This window comes from Frieseomelitta varia, unplaced genomic scaffold (assembly GCF_011392965.1).
Source record: "Frieseomelitta varia isolate USP_RPSP 00005682 unplaced genomic scaffold, Fvar_1.2 scaffold_173, whole genome shotgun sequence".
NCBI classification, from domain to species: Eukaryota; Metazoa; Arthropoda; class Insecta; order Hymenoptera; family Apidae; genus Frieseomelitta; species Frieseomelitta varia.
The window spans coordinates 295,980-319,228 of NW_025109450.1; the positions used below are offsets into that span (position 1 = coordinate 295,980).

Here is a 23,249-nt window from a genome sequence, read left to right on the forward strand (position 1 = left end):
CTTCGAAATCAATTCGAATTACAAATCGATTAACGCGGCGTTGATGATGATTCGTTTGAAATGAAAATTCACTCGCCGGCTCGAAAGTTCACGACGAAATGAATATGCAGTATATGAATATCGAAAGTCGTTTTTTTCCACGACATTCATGAGTATCCGTCGTAACAAGGCACGTGTACGTAATTTGAAATATTTGAAATGCTAATACGAGTTCAGCAATCTGTTATGTCTTCCACTATTTCTTGCTTTGATATACAACGGTTAAGGTAACTCGAGCGAGTATCCTACTAAGATACCATCGAAATTTTCGACGAAAGGTTATATTTGTGCTATTTTTAGTATTTGGAAGTAATGCCGTTGGGAAACGCGGCTTAAGTGCCTGAGTACAGCGGCATGATATATCAGCGGCCGATAAAGCAGAGACTCGAGAGGTAGTATTCCGCGAAGATGTCCTCGTAGACAGTGGTTTTGTTATATCGTGACGGTGTTTAGAATTTCGTGCGAGAACGAGCCCCGGGAGCTCGTTGCCTGCATCGATGACGAAACCGAGGCGCAGAAGGAGAGAACTCTGGACTCGAGTCTGACTTGGTGGGAGCGGCCGAAGGCCGGCGTTTTGTAACAACGAACATACCGGGCTCCGGAACGCCTACGACGAAATTTCGGCGCTGCTCACGGTTCGATTAAGCAACATTTTCTTTTATATTTGTACCGTATATCTTTTTCACGCCTCTATAATTTCAACATAATTTCTCTCCCGTAACGTTTCTACGTAATCGTCGGGCTTCTCGTGAGAACGTGCTTGTAAATTGGTCTTGCGTATAGATTCCCTCCGCGTTAAGATCTTAGTGTATAATATACGAGTTAGGTTATGACAAACATGGCGGAAGAGATACGAAATTTCGCTCCAACGCATTGGGGGTTGAATGCAATTCTTCTTTTATTACGCGATACAGGCATGAGCATTTGAGAAAATTATTCGAAATAAGAGAATTGTTCATTCCCTGTGGACAACTATAACAGGACAGTCCTACCAGTCCCAGAGACATGCCACGAATTTTCCGTAGTTCTGTTAGAAATCGATTCAAGCTGACGCTAAATATAATTGCAGTTCGCGTATTAAATTTTCAAACGGTTCGAAGCGTCTAGCGGTCGCTCCCAGTAGCGTACTCTAATTCAGCCTTGCTATTTTCGCGCATTGAAACCTGCCTCTTCGATTATTAATTATTTGGTTTTCACGTAATTTTTTAAGAGAATGTTCAAAATTGCAAAGACTCTCTCGTTGTCGTTGCGTCTCGCGTATCCTTGAAATTGTTAAGAATTGAAGAGCGTCACGCGTACGGTCGAACAACGACGACGAATTGGACGCGTGTTGCCTACATTAATACATTCCGATTGCACGTACAAGTAAAACTCTATTACCGCTGCAAACATGGTAGATATGATAAAGCGTAAAGAGAAATAAAACAACGATGAAAATAGAAGGATGTTGATGAGGGAAACGCGGTGTAACGAGAGAGCTGGATCGACATACATATATAGAGGGAGCGTTAGCACGGGAATGAGAAAGAGGGAAAGAGACGAATCGAACCTCGTATAAGTTCGTTTGCGTTCTCTCTGTCTCGCTCGCACAGGGAGCATCTATACTTGCAAACAAAATCGTGGGATCGCGAGAAAAGCCGGGAATAGAAGGTAGCTGCAATATCGGCGATACGTCAGGATGTCGAAGAGGGAACCAATCGTTTCTGGTGGAATTGGGCTCATAGTATGCGCATATGCATCCGTGAAGGGAACTGTTTACCGACCGCGATTCGGTGAACGCGGAAAGTTCCCCAAAGAGGACCGTCGTAAGGCACTTGGGCTCGGACGCGGATGAGAATACGAAAATAGTGCGAGATGCTGCGTGATACACATCACGTTCGCCACGTTCGCCACGTTCGCCACTGACACGCTAATTATGTCTCTCCGATATAGGTTCCACCGGTCTTCTATATTCCGTTTCCCATGTCCTGAATCTAATAACCTTATTTTCACGAATCATCGCCACCTTGATAATCTCGGAATATATATAAAAATAAAGGAAACACTTTCGAAACGTTTCTAGGATCTCATTTCCGATTTTGATTACGAAATGGAAGATTCTCGCCTGTCTCTTCAACACTCTCTCGCCTTTTATTTTTCGTCAATAAAATTTCCATTCTTGTCCTTATCAATTTTGCTCGCGATTGCGACACACACCGGTGCAATATTCATCGATTGCCGACAATAAACCGGTATCTAATCGGCGGGAATAATATAAAAATAGGCGATGATTGAACGTCGACGTTCGATACCTTACGATCTCGTTGAGGTCGTAAAAAATACGTTATATAGCCTCGCTGCGAATTCCTTCTCGATCGTTTCCTCGATCGTTTCCTTACGTCAGGTTGATCGATTGTTTCCTTAAAGTTTCGAGTCTAAAACCTTCGGGCATAAACTTTTCGCGAAACTTATTCCGCCACTGTGCGTTCCACTGATCCCGTTTCGGTTTTGTGCTTTTTACCGTGGCCTCGTTATTCGTTGCGAGGCGAACGCTCTATACAGCGGCGTTGATCTAAGCACGTTGACGATCGCGAAACTATTCTCAAGAGCAACAATCACCAGCCCCGGGTATATAAGCGCGAACGAGCCGGCAAGGTGGAATGCACTCGAGTTGAATTCTGCGGGGAGAAAGTATATGCGATAGGGAAGAAAGTGACGAGAATGTCTTTTAGCCGCGAATGTCCCGACACATGGAAACTCGCCGGAGTTTAATACATACACAGTTCCTTTTTCGCCACAGTTCTTTTTATTCGTCCACCGTTCGGTTATGTGCTCCACATACGAGTTCGCCGATGTACAAGTTGTCTCTTTCACTTTGCCTTGATCTCTAGACCGAGCTAGACACGCCGCGAATCGTCGCGTTTCTTTTTTTTTTTTTTTTCTTTCTTTCTCCCCCTTTCTTTTTCTGAATTTTCATCAAGGACACTCGTTTAAGTATACAAGACGATAAAGAAGAAAGGAAACTGGAAGCCTTTGAAGGCCTTTAGTTTTTGCAGGAGGGAGACAAAAATTGTTGAACGTCGATATTTTTGACCTAAGATGTGCTTCTTTGTTTTCTATGTACGACGTTGTGAGTAATTAATTTGCGAAAGAGGACACTAATTGTAAAAGGAGATTGATAATTGTGAAAGGAATTTCTTTCTTAAAATAGTTTTTTGTTTTTGAGTGGCTGAGAATATTTAATGTTTATTTCATTGCAAAAATTATAGTTTTATTAAAACTATACGTTTGATAAAATGTAGTTGATGTAATGAGCTGTGAAAATTGGTGCGGGCATCTGTGCCATTTTCATAAGTGGAAAATATGAAAATGCAAGAATCCAGAAAATGCACGTAACATACAGAAATAAGTAAAGTAAACTTGTTATGGTAGAAATGTCTACTTTAGGATCCGTTTGTTTAATTGTGTTCATAAAACTATGAAATTATACATATAAAGATTCACAGTTTACGTATCATATATCTTCTATGAATGTTCTACCTCGAGAATCTTAGACCACATTCTTTTTTTTTTTTTAATCACTCTGTACGTACTAAGCGCACGTATGTATTAAGATTCTAGCCTTATCAGATCGCTTAGGTAGCTAAAAGTAACTGCTACAATTACTTTTGCATTGCATGAGGCAGAGGCAAGAAATTCGCTTTTTATTCGTAGATTTCTGATAGTCGCTTAATTAGTTGCGAACAATAAACCTGCTTTCAGGGATATGATGTTGAACTTTCTTGCGTCTAAGCAAAAATATCGAGCGTCTAATTGGATAGAATTAAAATTGTAAAAAGGATTCGTTCGTGTGGAATCTATATTATGATCTTTTAAATGGAGAAATCGATAAAGCGAATAGTTGATGAAGACACGTTTATTATTAAGAGCATGATAACAGGAAGTGTAAGAGATACAGAATTCAACGACGTGTATTTTAATCTACCGTCTGACCTTTCTAACATGATTTATCTTTTATTTATACGTTAATCACTTCTTACATAAAATATATGGGATGAAGTGTTTATATGAAGTTGAGAGGTGTTGAGAAATATCTAATCAATTCTCTAGTATTTAAAAGGAATTATTTCGTTGTTAGAAATTTAGGAAAGACAGTTCAAGTTTAATTTATTGCTGAGGCTTGGAGGCTAGAATCTGCTTATTAACTATAGAAAATTTATATATAACGCGATAACTGAAATCTTATACACCTTTTTTTCCATCATTGTCGTCACAGAAATAGACTTCGCAAGATATTTGTACTTATGATTTCAATATTTAAATGTCTCTTATATCACTCGCATACAGAGTGAGTTCAAATTTACAACTATAAAAGGGTATTTACAATATATTAATTGCATAATCAAGGTGCATGAATTGTCCACAATTAGTATCTTCGTACCACGTATTTCCTTTACGTAAATTTAAAAAGAAATGGGTGGGAGGGAGAGGAAGAAAGCGAGAGAAGGAAAGGACCAAGAATCTAGTCTCTTGCGGCAAGGAGAACGTTGAATGCGAGTGTACACGAAGGGACAGCTGTGCCGGAGCACATGTGGGCCTGTTCGAACATCAGGCCCCACTCTGTCGGTCGCTTCGATGCCGAGGCTGTAGCGCGGATGGCACGACACTATAGCTGTTTCCGGTATGCTCGTCCTTTGTACGCTTTCGAAGCGGCTGCTTCGACAGGGAGGCAACAGACTGAACAGCTCGTACGCTCGACCCTCGAACCTTCACTCGATACAACTAAAAATTTTTTTGAATTTCACGGACGTGGAACGGTTCAGCGTACTCTCGTGCAATTTTTACGTTTACTTTCTACCTGAGGAAATGTTTATTTCCTATGTTCTTCTTTACAGTTTGCACTTCCTCTTTGCGTTTGCGTTTGCAGAAGCGTTGAAACTTCAATCCTCGATTACGTGAATCTTGTTACTCTTAAAAAAGATTTTCAATCACGCGAATCTTTTCACTCGTAAAAATATTTGTCTCCTTTACTCTTTCACTATTGGTGATTAGTTTGCGAGAGATTGTAATAAATTGTGTGAGAAGTTTGTAAGAAGATTGTAATAAATTGTGTGAGAAGTTTGCGCAGGGAAGCAGAAACGGAAATCAGATGAAAGATTAATTAGTCGTATTTTGAATTACGGGGTTTCGGTATGAAATTCTCAGCGACCGAGGGGTTTTTCTAAACGATAATCTATATAATAATATTTGATGGTAACTGGGCGTTGGAATTGAGAAATTTTCTAACATATTCTCACAGAAAGCAGAAAGGAATGTTTTATGTTTCCTCAAATTTTTTTCTTTTATCTCTACATAATACTTTACGTTTCATTTCGTTTTTGCAATTTTTTTTCAATCAATCTACGTTTATCAGACTTCATTTTTTAGCATTGTAATTTGTGCCAAATAATTCCAAGATCCCAAGATTCGTTTAATATATCATCACGTCTTCCATCTATTCTACATCTACCCTAATTTTATAAAATTCAAATTATTTGCAACTACATAGCTAGAAATAGATTAGAAATAAATAAATCATCAATACGTGGTAAACGCTTAGAGATGAGTCTATAACCAACAAAGTGCCACGAAGAACAATTGTCTCCTTTCAAATTGAAACTCTTCATATTGAAATATCAAACACACCGTTCCGTCCACTCCGTACGATCGGAGCCAGTTTCTCTAATTATTTCAAGCAACGAACGTCCACGCGTCCTTGTACACACATATGCATACGCACGGTTCATACCACGTCGTTCGATAATTATTCGACACTTGAGTAACCTTCGGTCTTCGCTGCCAGCAAGTCCGCTTCTTGTACGGCCAAATTGCAGACCCTTATCTTCTCTTCCTCGATCAATTTTCGATTGATTCCAAGAGAGCGCGCGCAGAGAGAGAGAGAGAGAGAGAGAGAGAGAGAGAGAGAGAGTGAAAGATAGACGCGGGCAAAAATACAGTCCAGAAGTAAGAGAACATTGACGCATTTATACCTGAAGTGTATATACACGGGGTGTTTCTCGTCCAGCCGGCTGTTTCACGCAGCTGCTCGGCTAGCTGGCGGCTAGCTGTCCGCTCGGCTCGGCTCGTCGCGTCTTGACGACGACCTCCCTCCCTGAACACGCGTTTCGCTCGAGGAACGCGAGGGCTTCGTTAATTGCGCTAATATAATTACGCACGCTCGTAAGGAGATAACGCAATGATTAATTTTATTGTTCGATGTTTTACTTTAATTAAAGATTATTCCTTTAATTAGGGAGGGACTTAGTTAGGGAGGAATCCATGGCGAGGCAGTCTAACGAGACGATAGTGTTTTAGGCTTCTTTTGTAATTCTGTAATTGGTGTATACATTATATTTATTATGAGAAAATCGCTGGGTAGTTTCGCTGCAGTGATTTTGTAATTTTTTTTTTTTTTTTTTTTTTTTGAGGGAAAAAGTTCTCAGCGAGAAGCTACAGCTTTGGTTCTCTCGTGAAAATTCGGTGTTTTTAGTTTAATATAAGTTGAATGGAATTTTGGAAATTTTGGAAAATTTCGAGAAGATTGAAATGTCAAATTGAAATTCTTGTGGGATATTTCTCTATACTTTTTGCTAATGAAAATAAGATTGTTGATACTTTAATCTTGAGAGAGGCTAGATTATCTTTTTCACAGGGAAATTTATTATTTTGCTGATAGACTGATGGCGTGGGAAGAGGTCACCTAATTTCTAACAAGAGAAAAACTCACTACTCTCGCCGAACTTTTGATATTCCTTTGCACTCACCTTATCCAGAAACCGTAGCAAATAAATTAACAACGGTGTAATGAACCATAAGCCAGCAATGGTTCAACAACTTAACGTGAAATTTCACGCTTTCATGCGAAAAATGGAAGTGTCGTCTCATTGAGAACCAAGCGATAAATTCATCACGATATTATATGTACATACTTCAATTTTTCGAAATTTCATAAAACTGTAGAATATAGGTGGGAGACAATGACGAGAAAGTATTAAAAGACTCTCTTCGTAGCTCCAACGTTTCAAAAACTGGATTTTCATAAGATCGATGGAAAAGGGTTGCAAATGAATTGCTGTGTCAACGTAACCCGAGCAGATAAATGTATTCAAGCAGATAATTTCATTATCGAATTTACTAGCTACTTCGTTCAGAATATCTGGACAACGAAATTCATCGTAATTAACAAGATCGTCTGTTGGAGCTGAACGTAAAATATTCAATAACCGACTGATGGTCGACTATTTGGTTCTTATTGGTGTACGACGTTGGTGGACGTTTATGCGACTTCTGCGAAGTGACGTTGATTTTCGCTTTTTCTCTCTCTGGAGCTTTCAGGCAGTAAACTGTTAGGCGAAAGACCGTGTAAAACATCGAAAGATCGTTTCTGTTCGATTGCATGCGATTTCGATGCATTTAAAATGCGTATGAAGATATACGGCCGAGGGAAGGTAAAAAGCACCTATTATACCGTGTAATTTTATACTCTGTTATTTGCGTTAACGAGAATACAGAGCGGCGAGTGGCAACAGGCTTATTTCAAATACTCGAATCAATGGAAGGTTTAATTTAAAACCAGATCCCCGTGGATAAGAGAGGAATTATTCCTTTGGAATGTTTAATTACTGGCTAATTAATTAGGTATATAAGCGTGGCTAATTAAAAGAGAATAAAATTGTTTCTTGGTTCTCAGTACGTCGTTGGCACGTTGACAAATTTTTTTTTGTTTCGTTTCATGTTCTGGCGTACGTTTCAAAATTTGAATGAATTTTTATAATTAAACAACCTGTCTTCTTTTCTCTATTAATTATAATGAGCGGATGATGCTGAAATTTTGATTTTAGGACGAATTTCAATTTCAGATCGAGATAATTAATTGAAATGAAATTCTCCAATTAATTTTTGTATCTTTGCACGTATAATCATTTCCTCTCTCTCTTTTTCTTTTCGATTCGTGAGATTAAGATTCATGGCATAAATTGATTTTAACGACGTTTCGGAGGATCGAATTTCTTATTTATATTGTTCAACGCAATGAACAGCCGAAAGATAAAATTTACATGCATACGAATCACCATCGCGCGCAAAGCTGATCAAAGTTGAACACCGTAACGGGGTTAAAAGCGTGACCATAGTGATAACACTGTCATGACTATAAATATTTATACGGTTGAAACCATGGACGGTCCATATTTTGTCTACAGTGTACAATTCATTATTACGTGAGCTGCCTAAGCTGTGTTTTATTTCTATGAAACTGTTACACGTCAATAACTATCTGAAAAAAATGACTGCATCATTTTTTGCCTGTGTTGTATAAAATTATAACAACGTTTAGGGTAATGTCCATTAGTCACGGTGTATTTCATAAAACTAGCGTTTAGCATGCCATTTTACTTTATCAATATTAATATGCACATGAACACGTGAACACGTGTATAATATTTAATAATAAATAATGAAATCTGTAAAGTTGCTTTTCTGACAAATACGTAATATCGTAGGTACGTGATGCGTGTAATTGAAAAATTAGGTTTTTCTCTTATTAAATACTTTGAGCTTTTCAAGTTAGTCTAGGACATAATAATAAGGCAAAAACATATTTACAAATATGTACTGCCATGAATTACTTTATTAATATGTTTTTATTTTGACAGACATGTTAGATTTTAAGTAACTGTAATGTATGATAATTCAAAGAAAAAAACGTATTATTAAAATTATGTATATATTTTCTTTCTCTAGTTTATAATTATCGAAAAAAGAAAAAAAAAAAGAAGAAATGTATACTTATTAACATTATTATCGTATCGTTACTGCGATATATTTATTTCTTCTTGATACCATCAAATCGTTATAGTTGATATGTTTATTGCAATTTTATTATGACAGTTAATTTATTGCAATTTTATGCAAAGTACGTCTTCCGCGATATACTTCGTGAAGTTATCTGCTCTACGTGTAGATATAACAACAGTTCGCCGTGTTGTTTGCCCCCCCCTAACATAACACACTAACCATAACACACTCTTCGTCAGAGAATGAACGCTATCTGCGTAACGGGCGTAGGAAACGCGAAAATGTCTTTTAAAATGCATTTGCTTATCTCGGTTGGCGATGTACACGAACGATATGATGCTCCAAATAATTCCAACGTGGCACAGGGAAGTCCACACTGCATCGCACTTTCCTGTTGCGTCACGCATGCCAACGCATAACAGTACATACTACTTAAAGTCTCCCACCGAGTACACAAACGTACGTATGTATGTATAGCTGTGCGAGTAGAGAGTATATGTATAAGTATGTACACATGCACGTGTAACATCGTGCTTGACCCTAGATAGGATACGTCTGGGATAGGGATCGCCGATCTCGCATGATTTAACCCTTTAACCCTCGATCGGTGGTGTCGTGGTCATTTGAATATATATATAGAAGAAGGACGATTATACGTATATAAATTAAGCACACGTTCGATAAAAATATACGAACAACATTCGTGTGAACGTGTTTCCACTTTAATTGTCATGTCCTAGAATAAATCCAAGAATAATGAATGAAATATTCAACGAAAGAGACAATCTAGTATGGAAATTTGCATATTATCATTTGCAATTGTAATTGTTATTTGATATTTGATGTTGCATCGGTAATGCTTTTCTTTTTTTTCATTCGGTTGCTATATTCTGGAAATAATTGGAAAAGCTAAAAATAGGTGTTTGATAAAAAGAAAATAATGCTCGGATGAAAGTTCCGAGAAACAGAAACATAGTTTTTAGCCAAATGCTTTCCATAAGAATTTTATAAATTTGTAACATCCGTTCTTTATTGATTATTCTATTTTTCTATATGAATTTTAAATTAAATAGATGTTGGTATAGAACAATACACGTAGGCGATTGTTTCTTTGGATATTAAGTATAGGGAAGCTTTTTTTAGCGCTATTTTAATAAATAATAAACGTCAGTAACGTGAATCAATATAACGAGAATTTATTGAATGAATAATACGCTCGTGTAGGTGGTATCTTTTTATGAGTGATTCATAAGTATAGAAATTATTTATTACTATCGTTTTTGCAGAATATTACAGCTTTCAGTATCAGCAAGTATGTTTGGAATTCACGTAATGAGACATTGTTGAACAAATAATAAATGTACAATGTAAGTGATGATATTTTCGAAACATATCTTTTAATTTCAACCTATTAAAAAAATCAACGTTTGCGTAAATTTCGTTTGCAATTTCTCTTTTATTATTTCGTTGTTATTATACTCTATTGAAGTCATTCATTCAAGTCAATTCAGGATTACAGTTTCCTTTTTGTGTCTTCAACTTACATACGTACTTATGTCCTATATTTACATGTAACTCATTTACATTTTAAATACTGCCTAATTCTTAACTGTTAAAATAATTAACTTTCCAATTCTTAACCCTTGAAATAATTAATTTTCTAGAGGTTCAGAGAATATATCGAATAAATGTGTCAAAAGATGTGTATTTACTTACGAAGGCACATTCAATTTGTTACATGCTCTTCATTCGACAATCTTATCTAAACATTCGTTTACAAAACGTCATTAATTGCGTCAGTTGTCGGGATTATCGTAAGTTTCTCTACGGTGAAACTTCCACTGTGACCAACGCCACGTTCAAAACGTTAATCACTCGTCGCATCTCGCTACTGTTTTTAACGCGTTTTAATGCACATTACGCGCGCAATCGGTCTTCGTACACGCCCGGCGTGAATCTCACAATTTTCGAGAGGAAAACGAAAAACGGAATCTACGTACATACGTGGTATACATGCAAAAAGAAATGATGACTCCGAGTCTCCTTGCTCTTTAGAATCGCGATTCCATTGACGTCCGTCTATTGTAATGATCCTCCCCCCTCCGTTCGTTACCGTCATTTTATTTCCCCGTAATTGCAGACCCGCGTGCACGCCGGTTTCGTAATTAAACCAGGTATTATTTCCCAAACAGCGCAAAGCACATGTTCCATAAATTTCTGCGTATGCCGGTAAAGGTGCGAGTTCGTCGTTCCGCCGCGATAATTAATCACGCCCACGCCCATGTATCTGGCCGCAGTAATTAACTTTTGTCGGGTGGGAGCACCTCTCTCTCTCCCCCTGACCGCCCAACCACCCACCTACCCACCCTCTCTTCCCCTCTCCACACCACCCGCGAACGAAAGTCAGAATCTGGCAACGCTGATTACCAACTTCATTAATTCGATACATGGAGAATAGTATGTCGCGTTCCGGGCCACGTTACAATTCCACGTTTTACCGGGCACCGCCGATACACACCGCTTTTATTTGACCTGGCCGCAAGTTAATGGAATTAATTACCCCGAACGGTAAAATGCGGCCAATCCATAAACAATGATATTACGACTTCTATAGAGCCGGTGTAGAGCAGGTATAATGCCTTCAGAAACTGAACGAATGGCGGCTTGCTTGTATCATACAAAGGAGGGGGAGGCACGCGTTTAACGAATGGGCAAACATCCGCGGTTCACGTTGTCACAAGTTATTTTGTACGTGGCGTTGGTTCACGTTGGCTCTCGCTGTTTCCGCGTTTGAAAGCTGAAGTCGAGGCTGGATGAATTTGGATGTAGCGTTTGAACTCTTGGCTGTCGTCCGCGTTGCGATTGGCTCGCCACGGTTTTAGGCTTCGAATCTGTGTTTGGAGAATCGAGAAGCTAATCGACGCGAATCACGTGCTCTTAGTTTATTTTTTGCACGCGGCGCGTTGAGTTGAAAACAAGGTGAGATTTGGATACTCTGCGGTAGTGTTGCTTCGGTCTGTTGTTAGATATTTTTGTTGGAGTAAAAGAGTTTGCTTGTCCATTCAGAGAGTTCAGAAGCTTGTAAGTTACTTTTTATTAAATCGATGAGACATTAGTTATTATTACGTGATCACTGTTGGATGAAGAAATAACAGCGAGATTATATTATAATATCAGAGAAAGATTGGATATTTACGTATTATTTAGCAATATCTGTCAAGGCAAAGCATTATTATATATATACATTCACATTCACAGATATTAGGAAACTCAGATTAATGACTGAAAATTTTCTACAACGATCCAAAGTTCACACTAAAAACTTGTAATAATTATTCGTAAGAATGAAAGAAAAATAAGTATATGTTCATAATGCACAATCAGACTTTTATATTTGTATTTGTAAAACAGCTTTATTTTGTATTTTCGTTTTATTTTTTCATGTTGAAACGCCTCTTCTTGTCTCGTATCGACAAATTATACTTTTGCAATTAGTTTAATTATACTCTTGTTTATTTAGGAATATTACCCAACGTGTTAAAGTGAAATTAGTTAGTCTCTTCTATTTCAAATTTTTCGATTGAGAATTGCAATCAGACCGCGCCAAACCATCCCATTCTTCCCATTCACGATCATTCTCGAGTTTTCCATTCAGCACTGTGCAATCGGAGAAAGTGAAACGGTCAGATTGTAATCCGGCAGCTAATAGGTCAAGAACAGCAGGCGGAATTCCACGATGGTCGTGCTCCCATACGGACGTTAAACTACTGGTATGCGATCAGTACATATTTGGTTCTATCATCTTTATGCCCTACCACGTACACCCGAATCTCCTTCGTTGATCCATCACTTCACATATCCACACCTATTTGCTACATGGACTATAACTCGTATTGCAGTACAGGTGGAGCGAGGAAAGTGGTTCGAAATGTCGACCCTTCGGACCGACTATAATATCTCGTTTAAAATGATCAATCAATTACTCTCGCTCAATGTTTATTGTATTCGTTTCGAATTAATCCAGACGTTCGCGACATTCTTTTACAGTAGTCTTCAAGATGCTGACGTTTTTATTTAACCTCTTGCGCTTGAATGACATGCCATGCACGTCGAGAAATTGCAATATTTTCTCAGTTTTAAGTATATTTAAACGTAACTCAGGCAAAACAAATGATAAGCTTATTACTTTTTGATCATTTCTATCCAGTGATATCATACCGACGAATTCAAAAGAAAAAAGAAAGGGACAAATTATTGTACACGGTTCGGTCACTCGTTATGGTCCGCGAACCAGTTGCCAACGCAAGGAGTTGATACCAGAACTACCGAAGTGGTCAAAATGACTAATTCATAATTTTTTTTAGATACATTACAGGTGCAGAACAGTTTATTTCTAGAGGTTGATTTCTTATAAATGATTTCTTATAAAATACACGAATAAAAGTTTGTGTATTGTATTGTATTTTTATTTTTTTCACTTTAACATCTCTGATGAAAATTCTATGCTTTAGTCCTTTAGGTAGTTTTAGTGCATATTTCATAATTGGTATTTCGTAGATTCTCTAGATTTACACATTTGAATGATTTTTCGTGAAAGACTTTTTCCCATTTTTCTATATTTTCATTTGTCTGGTACTAGTTGGTTCATATTTTATTTGTCGATCTTTCGTCTTATTTCCAATCACGTTTGTAAGACGATTTTGTTTCTCGGACTTTTTATCTCGATCGATATTTCCGTTCGACAGAATATTGAGGAGAGATCGAGTGTATTCTAGAGTGAAGGAAAACTCAGATGTTGAACGATCAACGTGGTGTCACCTTTCCTGTCGTCTTCTTTTTTCTCGCTCGCTCTCGCTCTGTTCTCCGCAACTCGTTCTCTTTTTTCCAACAACAACAACAATAACAACAACAAGGTCGCGTGTATTCGTTTCCCTCGCGTCCTGGCTCCCGCGGATGCTGGCGGAAACGCGGAAGAACCTTGGCATTGGTCTTCGTGTTCCTTCCGCTCAATTTAATGCACGTCCAGCGGCGGTCGGCCGACAGCGTTTGCGATTCATCCACGTGGAGCGAGGAAGGATGGCCTTGAGGTAGAGACAGAAAGACAGGGTGAACAGAGAGGGACGAATAGAAAGATAGACAAGGCGAGCAGTGAGGGAGGAGCAGGAGTAGGAGAAGGGTGGTCGAGTGATAAAAGGGGTGAAAGATCGTGCCGGCACGGCAGAGAAAAAGGAGGCGAAGAAAAGGAGAAAAAGAGAAAGGTGCATCGGAGCTTTGATACGCAAGGGTGAACCTAGCCTTATGTACGAATATGTATGTATAATACAAGTACGCGCGTATACACACGTAGAAAATTGCGTGAGTATGTACGTACGTACGTGTGTGTGTGTATATGCACGAACCTGTTGCTTACTCCGTTATTCCCTGTGTTGGTAGTTTTCATGTACGTATATACGTGTCGTTCCTCATCTACCACCCTGTGCCTCCCTCTCTTTTCTCTTTTCCCCGATACTTGCGGTATGTACATACGTACTTACTCTCGTGGCTATCGGCCACTCTTCTCTCTCTCTCTCACACACACATACACCAAATCGCCCCTGCTGATCCGCACGGACACACGAAACATAAGCAAAGTATATTTACGAAGAAATATACACGATATGTACACGGTTCGTTCGCCTATTACTTGAGACTTGAGCCATCGACATGCATGTATACGAGGACCTGCCACGAAGAATTACATACGTGTACTGATAAAACAAAAAGTGCCTTATCTGGAGACCTATTTTCGATAGCTGGTTGGAATAACGTGCCGCGTCGAGAATTTTTTGTCTCAGAATTGCAATATTTTCTCAGTTTTAAGTATATTTTTTTAAGTATAATCCAGGCAAAACAAATGATAAGTTTATTACTTTTTAATCATTTCTATCCAGTGATATCGTACCGACGAGTTCGAAAAGAAAGCGACGAATTATTGTATACGGTTTTGGTCACTCGTTACGGTCCGCAATCAGTTGCCAGCCGCAAGTGGTTAATATTGGAATGTCACATCACCGGAATGGAGTGTCTTCTAGTGACAGATGACTTGGTGCAGCCTGAAATTAATAGTTAATAAACGAGACGATTCATCTTTTAGTACAGGGAATCTTCGAAGGTAGATGATTTCGACAAAGATTTCTCAGGCAGTAGTAGACATTCTAACATCAAGGAAAGCAAATATTACGAGGTACATTTCACTGCGTTTCACACAACATGTGCATGTATCAATCGTCCAAATATGCATCTGCTACAATCATAGCCTGAGACCATACCAGGGTGAACGCACGAGGCGTTGCTCGTGTTCTTCTTGAACACGATCTTGTCGGCCAGATATTTATGTGTTCGTCGGATAAACGGTTACAGAATGAGCAGAGGGTAAGAAAGAGAGAGAGAGAGAGAGAGAGAGAGAGAGAAATACATATGCGGATGACCACAGATCTTGCGGGTTAAGCCGCACATTCATGGTTGTACATCCTTCTTCTGCTTCCGTTCCTTTCGCCCGGCGAATCTTCCAGTTGGACAAGGAGGCCAAAGACAGAGGATACACACCGAGCCCCTTTCTTCGTGGCGGGCCGGCCCTTGTGTGTACAAACGGCGCGTTAACGTTTACGCGAGCCCACGAGAGCAGAAGTTTCTCCATTCATAACCGGTGGAAGTGGATGCCGGAGGAGCAATGGTCCCTTGGCCGCCTTCGGGTTGTTGCCCCCCTTCCTCCTTCTCCTCCTCCTCCTCCTCCTCCTCCCCCTGTGCATGTATACTGGTGGTTCGCTTGCTCTCCTCTCCTTCGATGGTAAATGTAGGTTACCACCGCGGTGACGACTGTTGCGGCTCTTTCCCGTTGCCGTGTTGCTTCGTTGTTTGCGTTCGTGTTCCTCCCCGTAGTGCCCCACGTTCGCGAAGTCGTGTGAGTTATCCGTGTTCCGTGGGAAGGCTCCCAAGGTCACCGGAATCTGTTGCCTCGGCATTCATTCTCCCTTCGGGGCGATCCCTCATCCGGCGACGAACCTCGCCTTTTTCGGTGGAAACTGATTTTCGTCCCATTGATTGGCGGCAAACGCGACATATTCCGATATTCTCGCGAGTTTGTCTCTCGCTGTCGATTGGGACATGGTTGATTTTAGACAATTGGATATGAATCTACCGAACGTACGAGACCGTATATACTCGTTTGACGTTTCGAGCGAGGTTGATGCTCTTTTCGCTGCTCGGCTATTCTCAGTGTCGACCCAAATTCGCATTATTCTCGGACTCGAATGAAAATGCGCACGGGTCCATTGAAGAAAATAAAAGTCAGTTCGGAACGTGGAAACACGGCCGTCTACACGACATTTACGACCGCCGTAAAATGTCTTGGAACAAAAGTAAATTGTACCTGAATCGTTTTTCGGTGTAGTTTAAGGAGTAATTGCTTGTAAAGCTTCAGGCGGCACATCTCCACACGCTTGTGCTTTTTCAAAACTGACACGAACACTTGATTAACGAATCTTTGGTTCAGCTTGTTTAATTTTGATTCTGCTGTAATTCTTGGTCACAATTATGAAATTCGACAGTCAAAGGAATAATAATATTTACAAATATCTGGTATGTAACGATTGAAGGAATAATAATATTCACAAATCATTCCTTCAATCGTTACATACCAGAACAAGACGAGAAATATATTATACATTAGAAAATAGCTTGCAAAAACTAAATATTCACATTAGAAATATATTATATAAATATAATATATAATATATTCATATTATACATTAGAAAATAGCTTACAAAGACTGAAAACTTGTAAAATTCAGCTCTCACAAATCACAGTCACAGTTGCACAACGCAAATGCAAAACTATCCGCTTTCCTGCGAGATTAATTCTTCTTCCGTTCGTTCTTTGAATACGTACACGTTAGTTGGAGGATAGGGAAGAGTCGATGTGAATCGGATCTTTGCCCCTGGCACAAATTGAACTCTTTACGCGACGCATGGTGCCCGGGGGAGGGAGATTGCTGGTTGTAGAAAAGTCGCGGCTCGTCTTAATGGGACGATTTGCGATTCAACGCTCGCTGATTTCGAGGAGGATGAAAGAAGTTTTTCTGGTTGAACTGCTGGTCTTTGTGCGCCAGCTTCTATTGTGAACGTCTACACGGTACTCCCGGCATTTGCGCCTGAAAGGCAGTACTGCCGGGGACGAGCACCGTTTGTGTTTGGCCCGGTTAACATTTTGCCACAGCCTGATTTGCCTGAATTATCCGCTGTTCCCTCTATTTTTCTCTACCCTTTTCCTTTTCTCTTTGCGCTTGCGACGAGTGCGCTCTCTGATGAAATTTTCATTTCACTCCACTTGCATTGAACAAACTTTTATCCCCGTCTTTCTCGCGCGACGAGAGTAAATTTCCCTCGATCTTGCGTGTATTTTTTTCTTTTTTTTCTTATACGTCTCGTTCTAAATGGCCATTGAAGATCGTAATGTGAGACTGCGAATGGAATGCTTTATATATCGAGGGATTGAAATTTTCTGAAATGATTTTCGGTGTTTTCAGTATTATATCACGTTCGAGTATTCTTCGTATTTTCGTACCTTTAGTTTCGTGCTTTTTTATATGCTCGGTTTCTGGAGGTAATATATAATTTGCAAGGAAATTAGAAATGTGACACGATTTTAGTCAAACTCTTGGCTGATGGTCTTAATTTTTTAATTTGTCATAAGCTTTTTCGAGTTTATCGTGTTTAATCTTTATCACTTACCCGGATTAGAATTTTCCCAATGTTTTCGATGTCCGATATCGACATTAATTTAGTCGAATTTTCGTTTCTTCTAAGCGAGAGTCCATCGATAATTACAGGAGTCGTCGAAATTTACAAACGTGATACGTACATACGTTATTACGAAGTTATTCCAGTCGACAGATACTTAAAAATCTTTAACATCTCATCAATGAAAGTTGTCATGCAAGTTAAATGTAATCTCCAAGTACTATTTAAAAAAAAAAAAAAGAGAAAATACTGTAAGTTTGGAATTCCTTCTAAACTAAACAAGTTTTTTGTTTTAAATTACTTACCAGCCAAGAAACTGAAGATTTAAAAAATACAAATATCCCTAATGTCACAAAAATCGTTGATCGTTATCTAAAAATTCCATCATTCGAGCATTTCTCCGTTAGACCAAACATCGTAGGATGCCCTCGCGATACGAGAAGGATATAAAGGAATCGTCATTCTTGATCGATCGCGTGCCATCGTCAATCGAATTTTCTCATCGAAGGTTGCAAGGTTCTTTCCGTTGGGCGAGGGACGATTCAAAGTAGAACAAGTCAAGGCTAGTGGCCTGACAAGTGGCGCCCCGTCGCTTAATCTCTCCTTGTCCCTTGGTGCAAGCCGCGAAGCGAAGTTTAGCATAAGACAGCGTACGCTTCCGTCTTCCCTCCCTCTCTGGTCCCTTCACTTCTCTTTCTCGTGCTTTCACCTCCAGCTCAGGTCGGAGATCGAGTATTCCGAAAGTGGTTACCGGCTGCTTGTACATACATACGTATGTATGTATATATACATATATATATATATATAGATATATACACGTTCGTTGGTGTATACGTGTCGTCGGAACCGAAGACAGGAGGGGTGGTTGGTGCAAAAGGAAAGTGGGGTGGTAGGTGAGAGAGAGGTGAGCAACAGGTCCCCTAAAGCTCGAATGACACGCTTCGGGGATTTTCGCGAAACCGCTTGTTTCGCGTGATCCACGGGCGATTCTGCGTTACTGGCGACGAATCGATTTCCTATCTTAACTATTGCCGTTGGTTTGAGGTTGGCGTTGCTCTCGGTTAAATCGTACGTTTCTTCGAAATCGGGATATTTCTCAAGTTTGAGAAATATGTGAAAGAATCGTACGCCAGTGGTGTTCTTAACAGTGCCAAAGTTCATTTCTTGGTTACAACTAAAGGAAAATTGAGAAATGAAAGGTTCGAAGGTGACAATATAAGTTACTTTCGACTGAATCGCACTTTTATCGTTCCTTAACCTCTTGTGCTGCGAATGACACGCACGTCGAGAATTTTGCCCCAAATTGCAACATTTTCTCAGTTTTATGTATATTTAAATGTAACCCAGGTGAAACGGATGGATAAGTTTATTACTTCTTAATAATTTCTATCCAGTGTTGTTAGAATTATTGTACACGGTTCGGTCACTCGTTATGGTTCGCGAATCAGTTGCCAGCGCAACGGGTTGAATTCAAATCAATACAAATCTTTGCCAATTTTCAACATTATCAATTCGAAATTTATAAACTCCAAAGAAATTGCACGTTTCAGAGTTGAATTTCCAAGCTGTCCGAGTTTTCAGTCCCCATTGTAAAATGCTTGAAATTTCTGAGATCTAACGCAAAGGGGTGGGGGTTCAATGGGTTCCAAGCCCTGTGTATCGCCCGTTAACGTTGAAACGGTTAAAAAACGTCCTCTCTTCTCTGTCACACGTCACCGTAAATCGCACCTGTTCCAATCGTTCGTTGCCAAATGCCAGTCGATACCACCCTAAACCGTACGCGCGAAAACGGTGATCCCGTGTACTATTTCAGTCTCCGTCGTTGGTGCGGCGAGAGAGAGTCTTCCTCGTAGATCGTAAATCGTGGTGCAGGAATAGTCGCAAGGTCAACGTATGTATATCGATTTCGCGACGGGGGAGCGCGAGCGGGATCGCGTGGGAACCGGGCCTCGGTTGGCGGTCCGCGCGTCGTACGCACACGCTGCCGCCGCTCGAAGTTTCGAAAGCACGTGGCCGAATAAGTTTCGCTAGGGCCACGTCGGGGATCATACGTCACCGTGGCACAGCTGAGAGGAGAGAGAGAGAGAGAGAGTGAGAGAGAGACAGTCTCTCTCTTGTATCCGCAATGTGAAATACCGTCACGTTCCTCGTAGGTGTGCGTTCCACACGTGCACACACGCACACACAGTTGGTATTGACGTGCACGTTTCCGTGTGTAACCACCAAGGGGATGAAGAGGTAGTGGGGTGTAGAGATGAATATGTGAATATGTGCCACGTGAGCTAGCGGCCGAATGAAAGTGAAAACGGGGTTGGAGGGCCTCCTCCGCCCTCAACCTCATCCACCTCCTCCTCCGTTATCGTTCTTCTCTCTCCCTCTCTCTTTCTCTCTCTCTCTCTCTCTCTCTCTCTGTCGACCGCTGTGTGCTGTCTGCACTGCTTGTTCGATGTATTGCACCCGGTATGCACAGCCATGCATCCATTCGGTTCGATGTGTGTACGGGATAGATGCGGAGCGAGGTCGAGTCCCGGTTTACCGTGGTGTTCACCCTCTCGTCCCTCTCGCCCATCTCGACTCCTCCTCCACCTCCTTCACTGTGCCACGTCGGATTTCCTAGTCAATACGTATGCACGAGCGAGAGTCGTCCGTGACGCGAGTTCCGACAGCTCTGTGGTGCCTGCTCTTCCGTTCTTGGGCCGAGAACAACTCTCTGTTCCTCGGGGTGTTTGCGATTACGTCCTTAATATCTGATCCGGGGCAAGCTGACGATTCGACCAAAGGTTCGCCAAAGTACGGGTTCTCACGCGAGTCTGTGCTTTCGCGGACCAGCAACCGGTAGAAGCAATATCCTTTGGATAAATATTTCGTTCGTTGAGATGGGAATTGCAACGAACAGTCTGCGTTGCGGTTTCGTATTTCACGTTAACTACATTCTGTGCGTTTTTGAATTTCTCCGCGAATGTCTTGAAATTGACTGGAAACAGAACAAAGTTGTCCATCTTTTTTGAAATAGTAAATTATTTTCTCTATAGCCATCCACGTATATAAACTACGTATATAAACCTAAAAACAAGAAGAGAGACAATAAAATACACATGAACGAAAACCCCATCCACAAGCATAGAAGTTCATTCAAACGCGATTTATACTACAGTCAGGCAGTTTCGAACGGTATAAATATATTTAAAACTGAGTATAAAAGAACAAAAGATTCTCGACGTGCGTGGCACGTCATTCCAGGGCAGGAGATTAATCACTTGCGCTGGCAACTGATTGCGGACCATAACGAGCGACCGAATCGTGTACAATAATTAATCGCTTTCTTTTTGAACTCGTCGGTACGATATCATTAGATAGAAATTATTGAAAAGTAATAAATTTATCATTCGTTTTGCCTGGGTTACGTTTAAATATACTTAAAACTGAAAGAATGTTGCAATTTGGAACAAAAAAAAAGAATTCTCGACGTGCATGGCACGTCATTCCAACGCAAGAGGTTAAAAGAAGACGTTCGAGCTGTTAGATTTAAGCACGATGTCCCCTCAGAAGGGACAGTCGAGTGCAAAGGGTTAAAGGGAGGCAGAAAAAGAGAGCCAGTGTGAACGACCTTCCCCGTCGGTTTCTTTTTCGACGATGCGCCGCTATTACGTCCGCATTCTATGCGGGATTACCGGTGCACAGGTGGCACGCGCCGATTACGTAAAACACGGCTTGCTGCCGCATCCATAATGTACGAGTCGGCTTCGCCAAAGCACGCCGAAGCTACCTTCTCGTCGCGAGTACACATCGGTGTGTGTGTGCGTGTGTGTGTGTATATGTGTGTTCGAAGCCGCACAATCCTATCGGTTCGATCTCGCTCCGGCTATCGTTCCCTTTGCTCCATCTTCCTCTCTGTCTTCCTCTCTGTCTGTCGTTTTACCCGTGCACGTCCACCTCGGAATAAGGAGCACGAACAAGGCCGCGGTCGGCCGGGGCAGTACACCGCGGGTCTAAACTTGTCCGGCGATGAAAACTTGGCACGAAACATCCTAGTGACCCCATTGTCTGCCTTCAGCGGCAACACGCCGCGCCTCTCCTTCTTCCAGGTCCCTTCCTCCACGGTAGAGATGGGATCGAGCACCTTACAAGTCTGTTCGAAAAGACCTTTCAGTCAACCACCTTGCGTCAGCATCTTTGAAACGTGTGACCTGATTACGATTAAATATTATCAAGTCTTGTTCTTCTACCTGTTCTCTCGCCTTTCGGTCCAAGGAATCTTCGAACGCTGCAGGCGGATGATTTCGAATGTCGCGATCCGTTCCTCCGTAGTTTAATTCGAGAAGTCGACTCTGTGAAATCTTTAGATCTTATAAACATCATATTCGTTGAAACACACCTGTTTTCGGACCGTCTCGAAAACGAAACTTGGATACGAAGAATTTGCTTAATGAAATACGAGTCGAATTTGATTGATATAAAATGTATTCGTACTTGACTCGTATAAAATGAACACGGTGCAAGTGTCGAAGCATTTTTACATTCGATACTTAGACATCGAACTTGTATACATCGGAACTTGTATATTAACCACTTGCGCTGGCAACTGATTGCGGACCATAACGAGTGACCAAACCGAACCAATAATTCGTCGCTTTCTTTTTAAACTCGGGGCTGTAATAATATCACTAAATTAGAAATTACTAAGAAGTAATAAATTTATTATTTATTTTGCTGGGTTACACTTGAATGTACTTAAAACTGAGAAAATATTGCAATTTTTGGAATGAAAAATTCTCGACGTGCGTGGCACGTCATTCCAGCGCAAGAGGTTAAATTACAATGAAATGCTCGTGAATGAAAACCACTTACACTTGACTCGTACAAAACGAATACATTGCGAGTGATGACTGGTCGAAAAATTTTTTACATTCGAGTTGGACCTAAATATCGAAACTTGGGTGTCGAACTTGACTCGGATTCGTAAGTACCATGTTGGACTTGATCCCATTGCTACTCCACAGGCTGCATTAAGCCCGAATTAACAAAGGGTAGATATACTCGCGTCCACGACCCCTGACCTACCAGCCTCTTGCGCCGTTTTCCCAACCCCTTCAACCTTCTCGAACTCTCCTCTTTCTCTCTCTCTCTCTCTCTTTCTCTTCTCATCCACCGACTCTTCTAACCAAGCGCCGCTTTATGGCCGCTCCTCTGTCTCTGTTGTGTAGCAGAGGCCATTTGTTTCTAACTGTGAGGCGAAACACCACCCTCTGGTCCGACCAGCGGTCAGAGCAACAGGTCCTTCAGGATGCAATCACACGTTGGCTCGCGCGCCACTTCCGGCCGTTTTCTATGCGCTCGGTGAGAGGACATAGTGTCCCTCGGGCGAAGGATACACAGTGTCTTGAGAGTGGGAGGATATAAGGCGAGGTGATAGGGTCTAAGAATGGTGGAGTGTGGCAGGTCATGCTTGAATTGTTTGGTCAGGATGGTGAAGAGTGTGATTTTTCTTCTTCGATTTGGGGGCAGGGCGAATGAAAATCACCGCTTTGGTATGCGTTTCTGGATCGAAGAGAATTGTTTCATCCAAGTTTCTTCGGAATCAAATGCTTCACTAGCCAAATGATGGAGTGTAAAAGAAA

The 23,249-nt window shown here is 40.8% G+C and overlaps 1 long non-coding RNA gene across 1 annotated transcript in view; it reads left to right on the plus strand.

The window, feature by feature from the left end:
* Nucleotides 1–237: 237 nt before the first annotated feature.
* LOC122538689 overlaps nt 238–23,249 on the plus strand; it is a 61,435-nt gene continuing 38,423 nt past the window's right edge. The window contains exons 1-2 of the long non-coding RNA XR_006308904.1: nt 238–266; nt 340–674. This is a non-coding gene — a long non-coding RNA (uncharacterized LOC122538689). The remainder of the gene's footprint in view (nt 267–339; nt 675–23,249) is intronic.